The sequence below is a fragment of the Trachypithecus francoisi genome, unplaced genomic scaffold (genome assembly GCF_009764315.1).
Source record: "Trachypithecus francoisi isolate TF-2019V2 unplaced genomic scaffold, Tfra_2.0 Lachesis_group10, whole genome shotgun sequence".
Lineage (NCBI taxonomy): Eukaryota > Metazoa > Chordata > Mammalia > Primates > Cercopithecidae > Trachypithecus > Trachypithecus francoisi.
In genome coordinates, this window is record NW_022681455.1 from 125774404 (window position 1) to 125788571 (window position 14168).

The window sequence follows — 14168 nt, forward strand, 5'->3', positions numbered from 1 at the left end:
GCACTCCAGCCTGGAGGACAGAGCGAGACTCTCAAAAAAAAAAAATTTTTTTTTAAATTGGCTGGGCATGGTGGCGCATCCCTGTACTCTCAGCTCCTCGAGGGGGTTGAAGCGGGAGGACTGCTCGAGCCCGCGAGGTTGAGGCTGATCATTCCATCACTGCACTCCAGCCAGGGAGACAGAGCAAGATCTTGTCTCTAAAAAAAAAGAAATATACTCTGATTTCTCTCGGGGCCTGCTATCTGTCATGTGATGCTAGACTAGAGTCAGGCTGGAATTTGGTGTCTTATGACAAAAAGTCTGTTTCTTCGTCAGTCTTAAGATCTCTGTTTCAGTGTTAGTTCTGATCAGCTGTGCCTAAATTCCAACAGGAGGAGGGATTATATATAGTGAGGCATTTCCAACCCCCACCGTCATGGCCTGAACTAGTTTTTCAGGTTAACTTTGTAATGCCCTTGGCCAAGAGGGAGGGTCCATTCAGTTGGTTGGGGGGCTTAGAATTTTATTTTTTTAACTTTTTAAATTATTATTATTATTATTATTTAAATTTATACAGATGAGGTCTCACTATGTTGCCCAGGCTGGTCTCGAACTCCTGAGCTCATGTGATCCTCCCACCTCAGCCTCCCAAACTGTTAGGATTACAGGCATGCGCCAGGACACCTGGCCTAAAATTTTATTTTTGGCTTACAGTCCTGAAATGTTCTTTTATACTTGTTTGCATTGCCTGTGCTTTTAGTTACTGGTATAGCTTGTGTAAAACTATACCCTTGCTAAAAGAAACAGAACAATTAAATCATATATTAAAGTTTTTGTTTAGAGAGAGAGACAAGGTCTTGCTCTGTTGTCCAGGCTGGAGTGCAGTAGCCCTGTTATAACTCACTGCAGCCTCGAACTTCTCAAGTGATCCTTATGCCTCAGCCTCCCAAGTAGCTGAGATTACAGCCGCCGGCCACCACACCTGGTTAATTATTATTACTATTATGTTTTTAAAGATTTGGGGGTGATCGCAGTGGTCTCACTATATTGCTCAGGCTAGTCTTGAACTCAAGTGATCCTCTCACCTTGGCCCCTCAAAGTGCTGGGATTACAGGCATGAGCTACCGCACCTGGTTCATTAAAATACTTAACAGAGATGCTAGCAGTTGACAAAAATAATTCCATTCTTATCAAGGATCTTCATCTATTTCTCAACGGAAACGATATGTGGTCTTCTGTAAGTCATTTCCCCTCTGTATGCCTCAGCTTTATACAAAAATAATCTCTAAAATAGGAGATTAGACTTGATTTCTTTCTTTTTTTTTTGAGATGGAGTTTTTGCTCTTATTGCCCAGGCTGGAGTGCAACAGCATGATCTTGGCTCATTGCAACCTCTGCCTCCTAGGTTCAAGCAACTCCCCTGCTTCAGCCTCCCAAGTAGCTGCGATTACAGGCATGTGCCACCACGTCCAGCTAACTTTTTGTATTTTTTTAGTAGAGATGGGGTTTCATCATGTTGACCAGGCTAGTCTCAAACTCCCAACCTCAGGTGATCCACCCGCCACGGCCTCCCAAAGTGCTGGGATTACAGGCATGAGCCACCACACCCGGCCTAGACTTGATTTCTTTTTTCTTCTTCTTTTTTTTTTTTTTTTTTTTTTTTTTTTGAGACGGAGTTTCGCTTTTGTTGCGCAAGCTGGAGTGCAATGGCTTGATCTCAGCTCACTGCAACCTCTGCCTCCCATTTTCAAGTGATTCCTCTGCCCCACCCTCCCAAGTAGCTGGGATTACAAGCATGCGCCACCACACCCAGCTAATTTTTTTTGTATTTTTAGTAGAAATGGGGTTTCACCGTGTTAGCCAGACTGGTCTCGAACTCATGACCTCAGATGATCCACCCGCCTCAGCCTCCTAAAGTGCTGGGATTATAGGTGTGAGCCACTGTGCCTGGCCCCTAGACTAGAGTTCGAAGGTTTCTTCCTGTTCAACTGGTTCAACAGAATTTGTGTTTGTTTTCTGTTTTTGCCTCTCTCTGATTTCACTGAAGGCCTAGGAGCAGAAAATCTCCTCTACAAGTTGTGTAGCGATGCAGAACATCCCATGTACAGGGTCTATTTTGTGTCTCCCTCAGGCAAAAACCAAATCTTCAGGAGCTGTTTCCAGCTAAGCCCTCATCACAGGAAATATAGCCCATTTAAAGTGGAGGCTCAGCCCTGGCACAGGCAAGTCTCTACTAAAAATACAAAAATTAGCTGGGTGTGGTGGCGGGCACCTGTAGTCCCAGCTATTTGGGAGGCTGAGGCAGAAGAGTCGCTTGAACCTGGGAGGTGGAGGTTGTAGCGAGCCAAGATCATGCCACTGCACTCCAGCCTGGGCAACAGAGAACCTATCTCAACAACAACAAATTAAAGTAGAGGCTTTATTCGAATATGTGAAAAGATGCTTAGCCACATTCAGAAAGGAGTGAATACAAATTTAACAAATAAGGAAATACTTTTTTTTTTTTTTTTTTTTGAGACAGGAGTCTCGCTCTGTCGCCCAGGCTGGTGCAATCTTGGCTCACTGCAACCTCCACCTCCCGGGTTCAAGTGATTCTCGTGCCTTAGCCTCCCGAGTAGCTGGGATTACAGGCACCAACCACCAAGCCTGGCTAAGTTTTGTATTTTTAATAGAGATGGGGTTTCACCATGTTGGCCAGGCTGGTCTCGAATTCCTGACCTCAGGTGATCCGCCTACCTTGGCCTCCCAAAGTGCTGGGATTACAGGTGTGAGCCACTGCATCCAGCCTAAATACCATTCTTCACCTAGCAGATGGGTAAAGATTTGGTAATACAAGTACCCTGTGTTTGCAGGGCAAACCAAATTGGTACAATTTCACATTTGTTGTACTGTTTGCAGAGTAAGTTGTCAACACGAGTCACAAACATGTAAGTTCATATACCCCTTGACCCAGGACTTCCTCTCTTTGGAAATCCCAGATGCAAACATCTTTGTGCAGATGGGTGAGTCTATGTGTAGGATGAATTCCTGTGGCATGTTTGTAGAAGCAAACAACTAGCATCACCCTCTGCACCCATCAGTATATTAAAGTCTTATATGTTGGACTCATGAATGGAATACCATGCTGTGCAATTGTAAAAAGAAACTGAAACAGATTTTTCTGTTCGATATGAACGGTCTTCAAGGTTTGTCAAGTGTATTGTGTAAAACTGTATTTGTGTAAAAAAGAATAGTTGTGGATTATATACATTTTATATGTTTCTTTGTGCACAGAATCTCCCTGGAAAAAAAAAATACAAAAAATAGTTCTATAACTCATTCACTTTTTTACTTTTCTTTTTTTTAGACGGAGTTTCACTCTCATTGCCCAGGCTAGATTACAGGTGCCCGCCACCATGCCCGGCTAATTTTTTGTATTTTTAGTAGAGACAGAGTTTCACCATGTTGGCCAGGCTGGTCTCAAACTCCTGACCTCAGGTTATCCACCAGACTCAGCCTCCCAAAGTGCTGGGATTACAGGCGTGAGCCACCACACCTGGCCAACTTGTTCAATTTTTTTAATCATGATCATGTATTCATTTTTACATACATTAAAAAATTTATGTAAAAATGTAATTACAAAGAAATAAGACAACCCAATAGAATAACTGGCAAAACACCAAACATACTTTATGAAAGAGAGTATCTGAAAGATACAAAAGTGAGGCCGGGCACAGTGGCTCACACCTGTAATCCCAACACTTTGGGAGGCCGAGGCGGGCAGATCATGAGGTCAGGAGATTGAGACCATCCTGGCTAACATGGTGAAACCCCATCTCTACTAAAAATACACAAAATGAGCCAGGCATGGTGGTGGGCACATGTAGTCCCAGCTACTTGGGAGGCTGAGGCAGGAGAATGGCGTGAACCCAGGAGGCAGAGGTTGCAGTGAGCCGAGATTGCACCACTGGACTCCAGCCTCAGCGACAGTGCAAGACTCCATCTCAAAAAAAAAAAAAGAAAAAAAAAGAAATAGAAAAAAGAAAGTGCTCATTCTCATCTTCGCATTAGTCATCAGGGAACTGATAACTTAAACCACAATGAAATAGTATCCAGACACCCACTAGAATGGTTAGAATGAACCACCACCAAGAGTTGGCCAAACACGGAACAACCAAACTTCCACACACTGCTGGTGAGAGTGTAATTGGTTTTTGTTTGTTTTATTGAGGTGGAATCTCGCTCTGTTGCCAGGCAGGAGTACAGTGGCACAATCTTGGCTCACTGCAACCTCCGACTCCCGGGTTCAAACCATTCTCCTGCCTCAGCCTCCTGAGTGGCTGGGATTACAGGTGCCCACCACCACGCCCAGCTAGTTTTGTATTTTTTTTAGTAGAGATGGGGTTTCACCATGTTGGCCAGGATGTTTTTGAACTCCTGACCTCATGATCCACCTGCCTCAGCCTCCCAAAGTGCTGGGATTACAGGCATGAGCCACCATGCCCAGCCAAGAGTAATTGTTAAACTGCCCCGGACAACTCATAGGAGGAGCTGCTCAAACTGAACATGCACATCCTATGCTCACCAAGAGACTTGTACTAGAATGTTCATTCATGCAGTACCATCCATAATGGCCCCAAACTTGAAACAACCTAAATGTCCATGAACAGAATGAATAAATTGTGGCATATTCGTGCAATGAAATACTGTGCCACAACAACAATAAACAGACATGCAACACTCCACATGAATCAACCTCACAAATGTAATTGATACCAGTGGGCTGGGAGAGATCCCCAAAAACCAATGGGACCTCAACCCCAGCTGGTGTCCAGGGTCTTGAAACTGTTGTGATAAGGAAGTCAAGGGTAAGTCAGAAAAGAGTGACAGCACAGTGATTTATTGCGAAGGGAAAAGTACACTCTCAAGGGAATGTGGGCGCACTCAAAAGTCACGTGTAAAGGGGTTTGAGGTTGTTACCTCTATGGGTTTCTTTAACCAAGGGGTAGAATATTCATGAAAATTCCTGGGAAAAGGTGGAGATTTCTTGGAACTGTGGTGCCACCCATTTTTACACCAAATCTGGGTGTTCTTGGAATCTTCGAGACACTAGTGGGTGTGTGTTTAGGATGTTAATGAGTGTATATTGAGGTCCTAGGAGAAACCTGGTCACATCCAGTGCCATATTGGGTCCAGTTGATCTTAGCCAGCTTGACCCACATCCTGGTTTTCAGGGTCTTATAAGTCCATAGCCTCTAGTCATGTGAAACTACTGACTGGAATTTAATTCTCCTGTGGCCACCCTGTATTATTTCTGTCTCATAATGTTGAGTAAAAGCAGCAAGACACAAAAGAGTACATACAATATAATAAAAAGAGGCAAAACTGATATTCGGTATAGGAAGACAGGGCAGGGCAGTGATTCCCATTGAAGGGAAGGGAGCATGGGGGGCAGGGTGCTAGTGATATTCTATCTCTTGGTTTGGGTGCTGGTTACATGGATGTTCATTTGGTAAAAATCATTCAGTTATGTACATTTATTTGTATTCTCTCTTTTTTTTTTTTTTGAGTTGGAGTTTCACTCTTGTTGCCCAGGCTGGAATGCAATGGCGCGATCTTGGCTCACCGCAACTTCCGCCTCCCAGGTTCAAGTGATTATCCTGCTTCAGTATCCCTAGTAGCCGGATTACAGGCATGCGCCACCATGCCCGGCTAATTTTGTATTTTTAGGAGAGACGGGGTTTCTCCATGTTGGTCAGGCTGGTCTCGATCTCCCAACCTCAGGTGATCCACTTGCCTCGGCCTCCCAAAGTGCTGGGATTACAAGCGTGAGCCACCGCACCTGGCTGGTGTATTCTCTATTTCAAGTAGATGCTGGTGGGGAGAGAGAAACTTGTAAAGGGTTATGCAGTGGAAAATCAGAGGCTTGTTCCGGACGGGTGTCTGGGTTGTTTCTTATTTTTCCCACCGAGTTTGTGATGTTGAGTTCAACAGCCATGCTAGGAAAGCCGGAAGACTGAAATTCCACAACCTCTGGTGTTAGATGTTTAAACCCAAAGAGGGTGATGTGTCCCTGAATTCCTTTTCTGCAGGCCACCTCACCTCCGCTGTGGGTGGAGCAGGTCTGGAATTGGAGGGAGGGTGCTTGGCAAAGCCTTGTGTGGGGCCACTCATTGAGTGCCAAGCATGCCCAAGATAGTCCATGCTCATTCTCTCGTGGCCGTTGGGACTTGACTCAGAAAGTGTTTTTCTCCCTGAGCCCCTGTGCATTCCTGCAACATATTTCACTTCCCTTCCCTGATTTACTCCTTGCCACATCTCATGTCTCACCTGTATCCTTCACTTATCCCATTGACTATTCCTCATCAGAACACAAGCCTCACAAAAGGCAGGGAGTTTTGTTGGTCTTGTTCACTGTGTCCCCACTGCCTGTCCAAAAGTAGGCACTCATGTGAATAGCCGCTGCATGCCAGCCCGGGCAACATAGTGAGACCCTGCCTCTAAAAAGAAGTAGTCATTCAGCCAGGTGCGGTGGCTCACGTCTGTAATCCCAGCACTTTTAGGAGGCTGAGGCGGGCAGATCACCTGAGGTCACGAGTTCAAGACCAGCCTGTCCAACATGGTGAAAACCCCATCTCTACAAAAAATACAAAAATTAGTCAGGCGTGTTGGCGGGCACCTGTAATCCCAGCTATCCAGGAGGCTGAGGCAGAAGAATGGCTCTGTGCCCAGGTGGCAGAGGTTGCAGTGAGCCAAGATCGCACCTCTGTACTCCAGCTTGGGTGACAGAGCAAGACTCTGTCTCCAATAAATAAATACTAAAAACATTTGAAAAAGTAGACATTCAATAGATATGCGCTGAATGAATGAGTGAACTCACTATGATTGGTCCCTTTTCTAGACAAACAGGACCAGAGAGGTTGAGCAGTGTGCTCCCAGTCACACAGTGAAGAGGTGGAGAGTCAGGATGCCACCCTAAATGTGTCCTGAACTTGTTAGCTGCTGTTATACCACCCATAGACTCACTTCATCCTCACCACCCTGTGAAATCTCTTTGTACAGCTGCAGAAACTGAGAGTCAGATGTAAGCCACTGACCAAATGAAGTGCAGAAGCAGAGCGAGCTGGCGGATGAGCAACACTGGGCTATGAAAGCTCTGCCCTTTCGGCTGCGCCACACCCCTCTCGAAAGAGCCCACAATCCTAGCTCTGTGCCAAGCCAGCCTCCGGAAGGGCTTGCCTTAGGCACGGTTCTCCTAAAGGGGGTGCCATGACCACATCCACCGAGTCCTTTAGAAGCAAGCCCCTGCCCATTTGTTCTCAGGCTACAATAGCCCAGTCGTCTTGTCTACCTTCTCCCCGCGATCCTTGATTTAAACTCGTATTTATTCATCCAAAAAGTGTGCCTGGCACCATGCTCAGTGCTGCAGACACGTGAGTGAGCAAAACTAGGCAAAGCTGCTGCCTGTTACGGAGCTTAGGTCCATTTTCACAAATGTGTAATCGCAAACATGTGTTTCTGTGGAGGAGGAGGATATTATTTATTTGCTGAGATGATACACCCAGGACTCTGACCTGGTCTGGAGGTCACATGCAGGGATTCCTTTAGGATGTGACACATGAAAGACGTGGATATTTGTTGAGCAAAGGAGCTTGAAGTGAAAGGAAGTGAGTTCCGGGCAAAGGGACATGCAGCAAGGTCCTATGGTAGAAAGGAGCATGGAATCTTTGAGGCCCTGCGAGGATCAATGTGTGGAGGGCAAGGGGAAGCGCCTCAAGACCACGCAGACAGCTTGGAAGGGGCCAAGTCATGCTGGGCCCTAGCAACAGAGAAGGACGCTGGCATGTGTGAGGGGCAGAGGGAAGCCACTGAAGGACTAGAGCACATTTGTGGTTTCTAAAGGTCACTCCAGGCCAAGCACAGAAGCTCACACCTGTAATCCCAGCATTTCGGGAGGCTGAGGGGAGATGATTACCTGAGCCCAGAAGTTTGAGACCAGCCTGAGCAACATAGTCAAACCTTGTCTCTACTAAAGAGAAACAAATACAAAAAACTAGCTGGGCATGGTGGCGCGCACCTATAATCCTACTCAGCACCTATAATCCCAGCTACTCAGAAGACTGAGGCATGAGAATCACCTGAACCCAAGAGATGGAGGTTGCAGTGAGCAGAGATTGTGCCACTGCACTCTAGCGTGGGCAACAGAGCAAGACTCTGTGAAAGAAAGAAAGAAAAAGAGAAAGAGAGAAAGAGGAGGAGATGAGAAGAGAAGAGAGAGGAGTGGGGAGGGGGGAGGAGAGAAGAGAGCCCTCCAGCTGCTTTGTGGAGAACAGATGAGAAAAGGGCAAAGACAGATACAGGGAAATGTCAACTAACAAATGTAGGTGGAGCAACAGAATCCGAAAACTCGGCCAGTCACGGTGGCTCATGCCTGTAATCCCAGCACGTTGGGAGGCCAAGGTGGTTGGATCACTTGAGGTCAGGAGTTCGAGACTAGCCTGGCCAACATGGTGAAACTCCGGTTCTATTAACAATACAAAAAAAATTGGCCAGGCGTGATGGTACATCCCTGTAATCCCAGCTACTTGGCAGACTGAGGCAGGAGAATCACTTGAACCCGGGAGGCGGAGGTTGCAGTGAGCTGAGATTGTGCCACTGGACTCTCGCCTGGGCAAAACAGCAAGACTCCGTCTTAGTAATAATGAGAAGAAGAAGAAAACTCAACATTTGGGGACCACTATAGCCTTATCATTAATGGATGCTAAACCACTAGTTGAAAGTTCATTGAGTTTGTTGAAAGACAGCGTATCTAAATAGCCTCAAAGTATCTTCCCCACAAATTTGATTACTTACAAAGGAAAAAAAGGTACCTTTACAGTGGAGAAATATATCACCATTGGTCAAGCATAGTATCACCAATAATGAGACAGATAATATGTGCCTCCTGATATGAAGCACTGAGATCACAACTTAATTATGCATCACTATTGCTAAAATGTGTTACCTGACTCTAATAATAAGGGAACAATCAGGAAAATCTGAATTGAGGAACATCCTATGGAACAACTGGCCTGTACTCTTAATAAATATCAGTGTCTTAAAGGACAAAGAAAAGCTGAGGATCTGTTCCAGAGTAAAGGAGACTGACTAGGCAGACAGAGGAAGGGGCCACAAGCCAAGCAATGCAGGTGGCCTCTAGAAGCCAGAGAAGACAAACAATTCTCTCCTAGAGCCTCTGAAAGGAACACAGCCCTGCTGACACCTCAGTTTTAGGCCTTGACCTCCAGAACTGTAAGATAATAAATTATGGTTTTATTTTCTTTTTTTTTTTTGAGATGGAGTGTTGCCTCTGTCGCCCAGGCTGGAGCGCAGTGGCGCGATTTCAGCTTACTGCAACCTCTGCCTTCCAGGTTCAAGCAATTCTCCTGCCTCCACCTCCCGAGTAGCTGGAATTACAGGTGCACCACCATGCCTGGCTAATTTGCATATTTTCAGTAGAGACAGGGTTTTACCATGTTGGCCAGACTGGTCTTGAACTCCTGACCTCAGGTGATTCACCCGCCTTGGCCTCCCAAAGTGTTGGGATTACAGGCATGAGCCAACACACCCGGCCAATTGTGTTGTTTTTAAGCCAATAAGTTTGTGGTGATTTGTTACAAAGGAAAAATAGGCATGGTAGTCAAACACACGCAGAACTGGTGCTCATTCATATCACCTATTTTGTATAGTTGTTTTTTGGACTCATCCTCTATTCAAAGTATTTCTTTGTTTGTTTTTTGAGACGGGGTCTCCCTCTGTCACCCAGGCTGGAGTGCAGTGGCACAATCTTGGCTCACTGCAGCCTTTACCTCCCCGGCTCAAGCAATCCTCTTACCTCAGGCTTCCAAGTAGCCGGGACTACAGGCATGTGTCACCACACCCAGCTAATTTTTTGTATTTTTGGTAGAGACAGGGTTTTACCATGTTGCCCATGCTGGTCTCAAACTCCTAAGCTCAGGTGATCTGCCTCGGCCTCCCAAAATGCTGGGATTATAGGCATGAGCCATCACGCCCAATCTATTCTAAGTATTTTTTTTGAGACAGAGTCTTGCTCTGTCGCCCAGGCTGGAGTGCAACGGCAGGATCTCAGCTCACTGCAACCTCCGCCTCCCGGGTTCAAGCGATTCTCCTGCCTCAGATTCCCAAGTAGCTGAGATTATAGGCATGTGCCACCACACTTGGCTAATTTTTGTATTTTTAGTAGAGATGGGGTTTCGCCACGATGGCCAGGCTGGTCTCAAACTCGTGACCTCAAGTGATCCACCCGCTTGGCTTCCCAAAGTGCTGAGATTACAGGCATGAGGCCCTGCAACTGGTCTCAGAGGTTTTTGTTTGTTTGTTTGTTTGTTGAGTCAGAGTCTTGCTCTGCTGCCTAGGCTGGAGTGTAATGGTGTGATCTCGGCTCACTGCAACCTCCGCCTCCCAGGTTCAAGCGATTCTCCTGCCTCAGCCTCCCGAGTAGCTGGGATTATAGGCATGCACCACCATGCCCGGCTAATTTTTTGTATCTTTAGTAGAGATGGGGTTCACCATGTTGGCCAGGCTGGTCTTGAACTCCTGACCTTGTGATCCGCCCACCGTGGCCTCCCAAAGTGCTGGGATTAAAGGCGTGAGCGACTGTGCCCAGCCAGAGTATTTCTGAATATTGATTTAGCCATCCAATAACTTTACGGCTTCTCCTACCACCTTCCCATGTCCTTTATACAATGTCATGAGATATGTTAGCAGAGGCTCCATCCTGGATATCTGTAGGTTTTCCCTGCCTGTCCAGAATTGACCCTCCTTGTTCTGGCCAGACCACCTCAGTTTCCTGGGAAGAGCCTCCCTTCCCTTGCTCTCCACTCAAGTAGTGTGAGTGGGGCTGACCCCTACTCCTGTGCAGATCTGATCAATCCAGTTATTCCAACAACCTGACCTCAGAGATTGGTTCCAGGGAGTGAACCCACAGGTGCATCAGTCCATTCTGAAGAAATCCTGGGGCTTTTGCTGAAAGCATTGAAAGAGAAGATCCTTTTTTCCGTGGAGGCTGCTAAGCTGAGATAATATAAGTCTAGAGCTCTTGGAGGACACTCCAAAGAACCTAGTCTGAGGCCAGGCACGGTGGCTCACACCTGTAATCCCAGCACTTTGGGAGGCCGAGGTAGGTGGATCACTTGAGGCCAGCAGTTCAAGACCAGCCTGACCAACATGGTGAAACCCCATCTCCACTAAAAATACAAAAATTAGACAAGCGTGGTGGTGCGCACCTGCATTCCCAGCTACTTGCGGGGCTAAGGCATGAGAATCGCTTGAATCTGGAAGGCGGAGGTTGCAGTGAGATGAGATTGCGTCACTGCACTCCAGCCTGGGTGACAGAGTGAGACTATTAAAAAAAAAAAAAAAAGTTTAATCTGAGACTGAAGCCAACTCAAAGGAGCAGTGAAGAGCGGGAGAGACCAAGTTCTGATGACATTACTTGTGCCCCTGGATCGTGCTGAGTTAACCCCAGAGCCTTTTAGTTATGTCCGCCAATATATTCCCTCTTTTTTTGGGTGGGGGGACGGAGACTGAGTCTCATTCTGTCATCAGGCTGGAGTGCAATGGCGAGATCTTGGCTCACTGCAACCTCTGCCTCCCAGGTTCAAGCGATTCTCCTGCCTCAGTTCCCGAGCAGCTGGGACTATAGGCGCACGCCACCACGCCCAGCTAATTTTTGTATTTTTAGTAGAGACCAGGTTTCACCATGTTGGCCAGGATAGTCTCGATCATCTTGACCTCTTGATCCGCCCGCCTCGGCCTCCCAACGTGCTGGGATTATAGGCGTGAGCCACCGCACCCGGCCCCCTCTCTTTTAAAAACCAGTTTGAATTGAGTTTCCATCACTAGTAACTGAAAGAATCCTGGGAAATAAACCTTCCGAGTCCAGATATATATTTCCACCATATTTCCTTGAATTACCAGTTTATACATTTCACAGCAAGAAATAAGGTTAACCTAGTGTGACTTGGTCTTTGTCACTGCTGTTTCATCTTCGGAGAGGTCACAAATATTTTTTTGTTAAGTCATCTGTCCTGAAGATTTTCCAGGCCCAATGGCAAGTTCACTGATCTGTGGTTTGCAGAACTCACTTTCTTCCTCTTTTAAAAAATGGTCATGTCATCTGCCTCTCTGTAACCTTTTGACAAGGTCAGAAAACCTTCTACAACATCAGGAAAGGGTCTGCATGACATTCCCCTAAAACAGAATCTGACTAAATGAGTCACCTTTTTTCAATTCTCCCAAGCAGCTGGCAGTGCAAGGGCAGGTCAGGATGGCATAAGTCAGTGCCTTGTGAGGGGTTCACTTGCTGACCCAGGGAAGGAGTTTCTTCACCCATGGCATCCATCCTCCTCCATTCCCATGAATTCTACAACATGGCACTTGCATTCTGCTGGACTCAGGACAGAACCCTGCAGAGACCAAAAGCGCACTCACTCACCTGTAGCAACCATGTAAAAGAATGAGGGGTATTTGACACAAACTGAATTCACACCAAGCTGGAGACGCCCTGAGTTCCAGCTTCACATGCATGGTGGCCACACCCAGTTGGTCAAACAAATCTGGAATGAACCAGAAGGAGCTACAGTGCTGAAGACTCCATAATCCTCAGGGCACTGCAGCTCCCAGCTTTTTTCTTCATGTGTTCCCTTAAACTTTCCCAAGGAGTCTACAGTTCAAGTCTACATCTTTCCAAGGACTATCACTTCTGCCTGGGGTGTGGGACAGATACTCGATCATCAATCCATATGCCATCTTTTCTCTTAAGTGGTAGAACTTGTTTCTCCTGCATAACTCCCACAATTTCAGAAAACCCACCGTTTTCTAAAATTGACATTCAGCTCTATTTCAAACATCACTGCATTTCTTTAGAGACAGGGCTTGATCACTTCATTTAAGGAGCTACCAGAAGGAGCATTATAGCCCTGGAATGTAGTTGTACAAACATCTTCAGAAAATTCGAGGTGTCAGTTAATACTCCAGAACCAGATTCTCCACTTTGCTAGGTGCTAGAGTCGAGTTTGACATAACCCCCAAATTACCAGGGAGGGGCTGTCAGTTTATGTTTCCATACTTCCTCTAGAACTAAAAAGGCGTCCAAAGGCAGCACTTCTATTTAAACAACGTTTTTTGTTTTAATTGAGGAGACATAGAAGAAACTGAATGGCCTGAACGTTGTGTTTATTGTATTTGCTGAAAAGATGCCGACTGGCCTAGAATTTATGGAGCAGCTGAGACGGAATCTACCAGTCTCAAAGATGCCCCGTTTTAAAAAATATATTGGGCCGGGCGCAGTGGCTCAAGCCTGTAATCCCAGCACTTTGGGAGGCCGAGACGGGCGGATCACGAGGTCAGGAGATCGAGACCATCCTGGCTAACACAGTAAAACCCCGTCTCTACTAAAAATACAAAAACTAGCCGGGCGAGGTGGCGGGCGCCTGTAGTCCCAGCTACTCGGGAGGCTGAGGCAGGAGAATGGCGTAAACCCGGGAGGCGGAGCTTGCAGTGAGCTGAGATCCGGCCACTGCACTCCAGTCCGGGCGACAGAGCGAGACTCCGCCTCAAAAAAAAAAAAAAAAAAAAAAAAAATATATATATATATATATATATTGGCCTCCGATTGCTCTTCCATACCATGTATCCTCGCCGGAGATTTTTCTTTTGTAAAATTAAAAAAAAAAAAATTTATATCATTTATTTATTATTATTATTATTTTTAGCTCCGGCTCAAAGCCTCGCTGGACGAATTTTAAAGGTATGTTGGTTAATGTCATGCCTTCACCGTAACTACGGGATAGGGCGGGTAACTGCCACGCTTGTTTTAAAGGTAGGGAAACCCAAGGCGAGGAAACAACTAGAATCAGACGGTATTTCCTAGCTCCCTGCTGGCGCTTCTCATGCCCCCAACAAAATCATGAAGTAACCCACTCACCTGTACGCACCGGGCCTGCCCCACCCACTCCTCCCAGAGCCCGAGAACACCCAGCCTCAAGGAACAGCAAGCAAGGCTCCAGGTATCCCCCGGCGCGCACCCACCGAGCGGGGCAGGCCGCGGGCCCCGCAGGCTCCGCCCTGTCACGTGACACCAACCATGGGACGCCCCTCCTGGGAGGGGAGGGCACGACCCGTCTCTCGCCTGCGCAGAAGGGGCTGGA

General features: G+C 46.7%; 1 long non-coding RNA gene across 1 annotated transcript; it reads right to left on the bottom strand.

Annotated features, from left to right (window-relative positions):
* Positions 1-11884: 11884 nt before the first annotated feature.
* Positions 11885-14083, bottom strand: LOC117088794. Its single transcript, XR_004439329.1, has 2 exons — positions 13946-14083; positions 11885-12425 (listed from the first exon to the last, which is right to left on the bottom strand). It is a non-coding gene; the product is annotated as an uncharacterized LOC117088794 (long non-coding RNA).
* Positions 14084-14168: the final 85 nt, after the last annotated feature.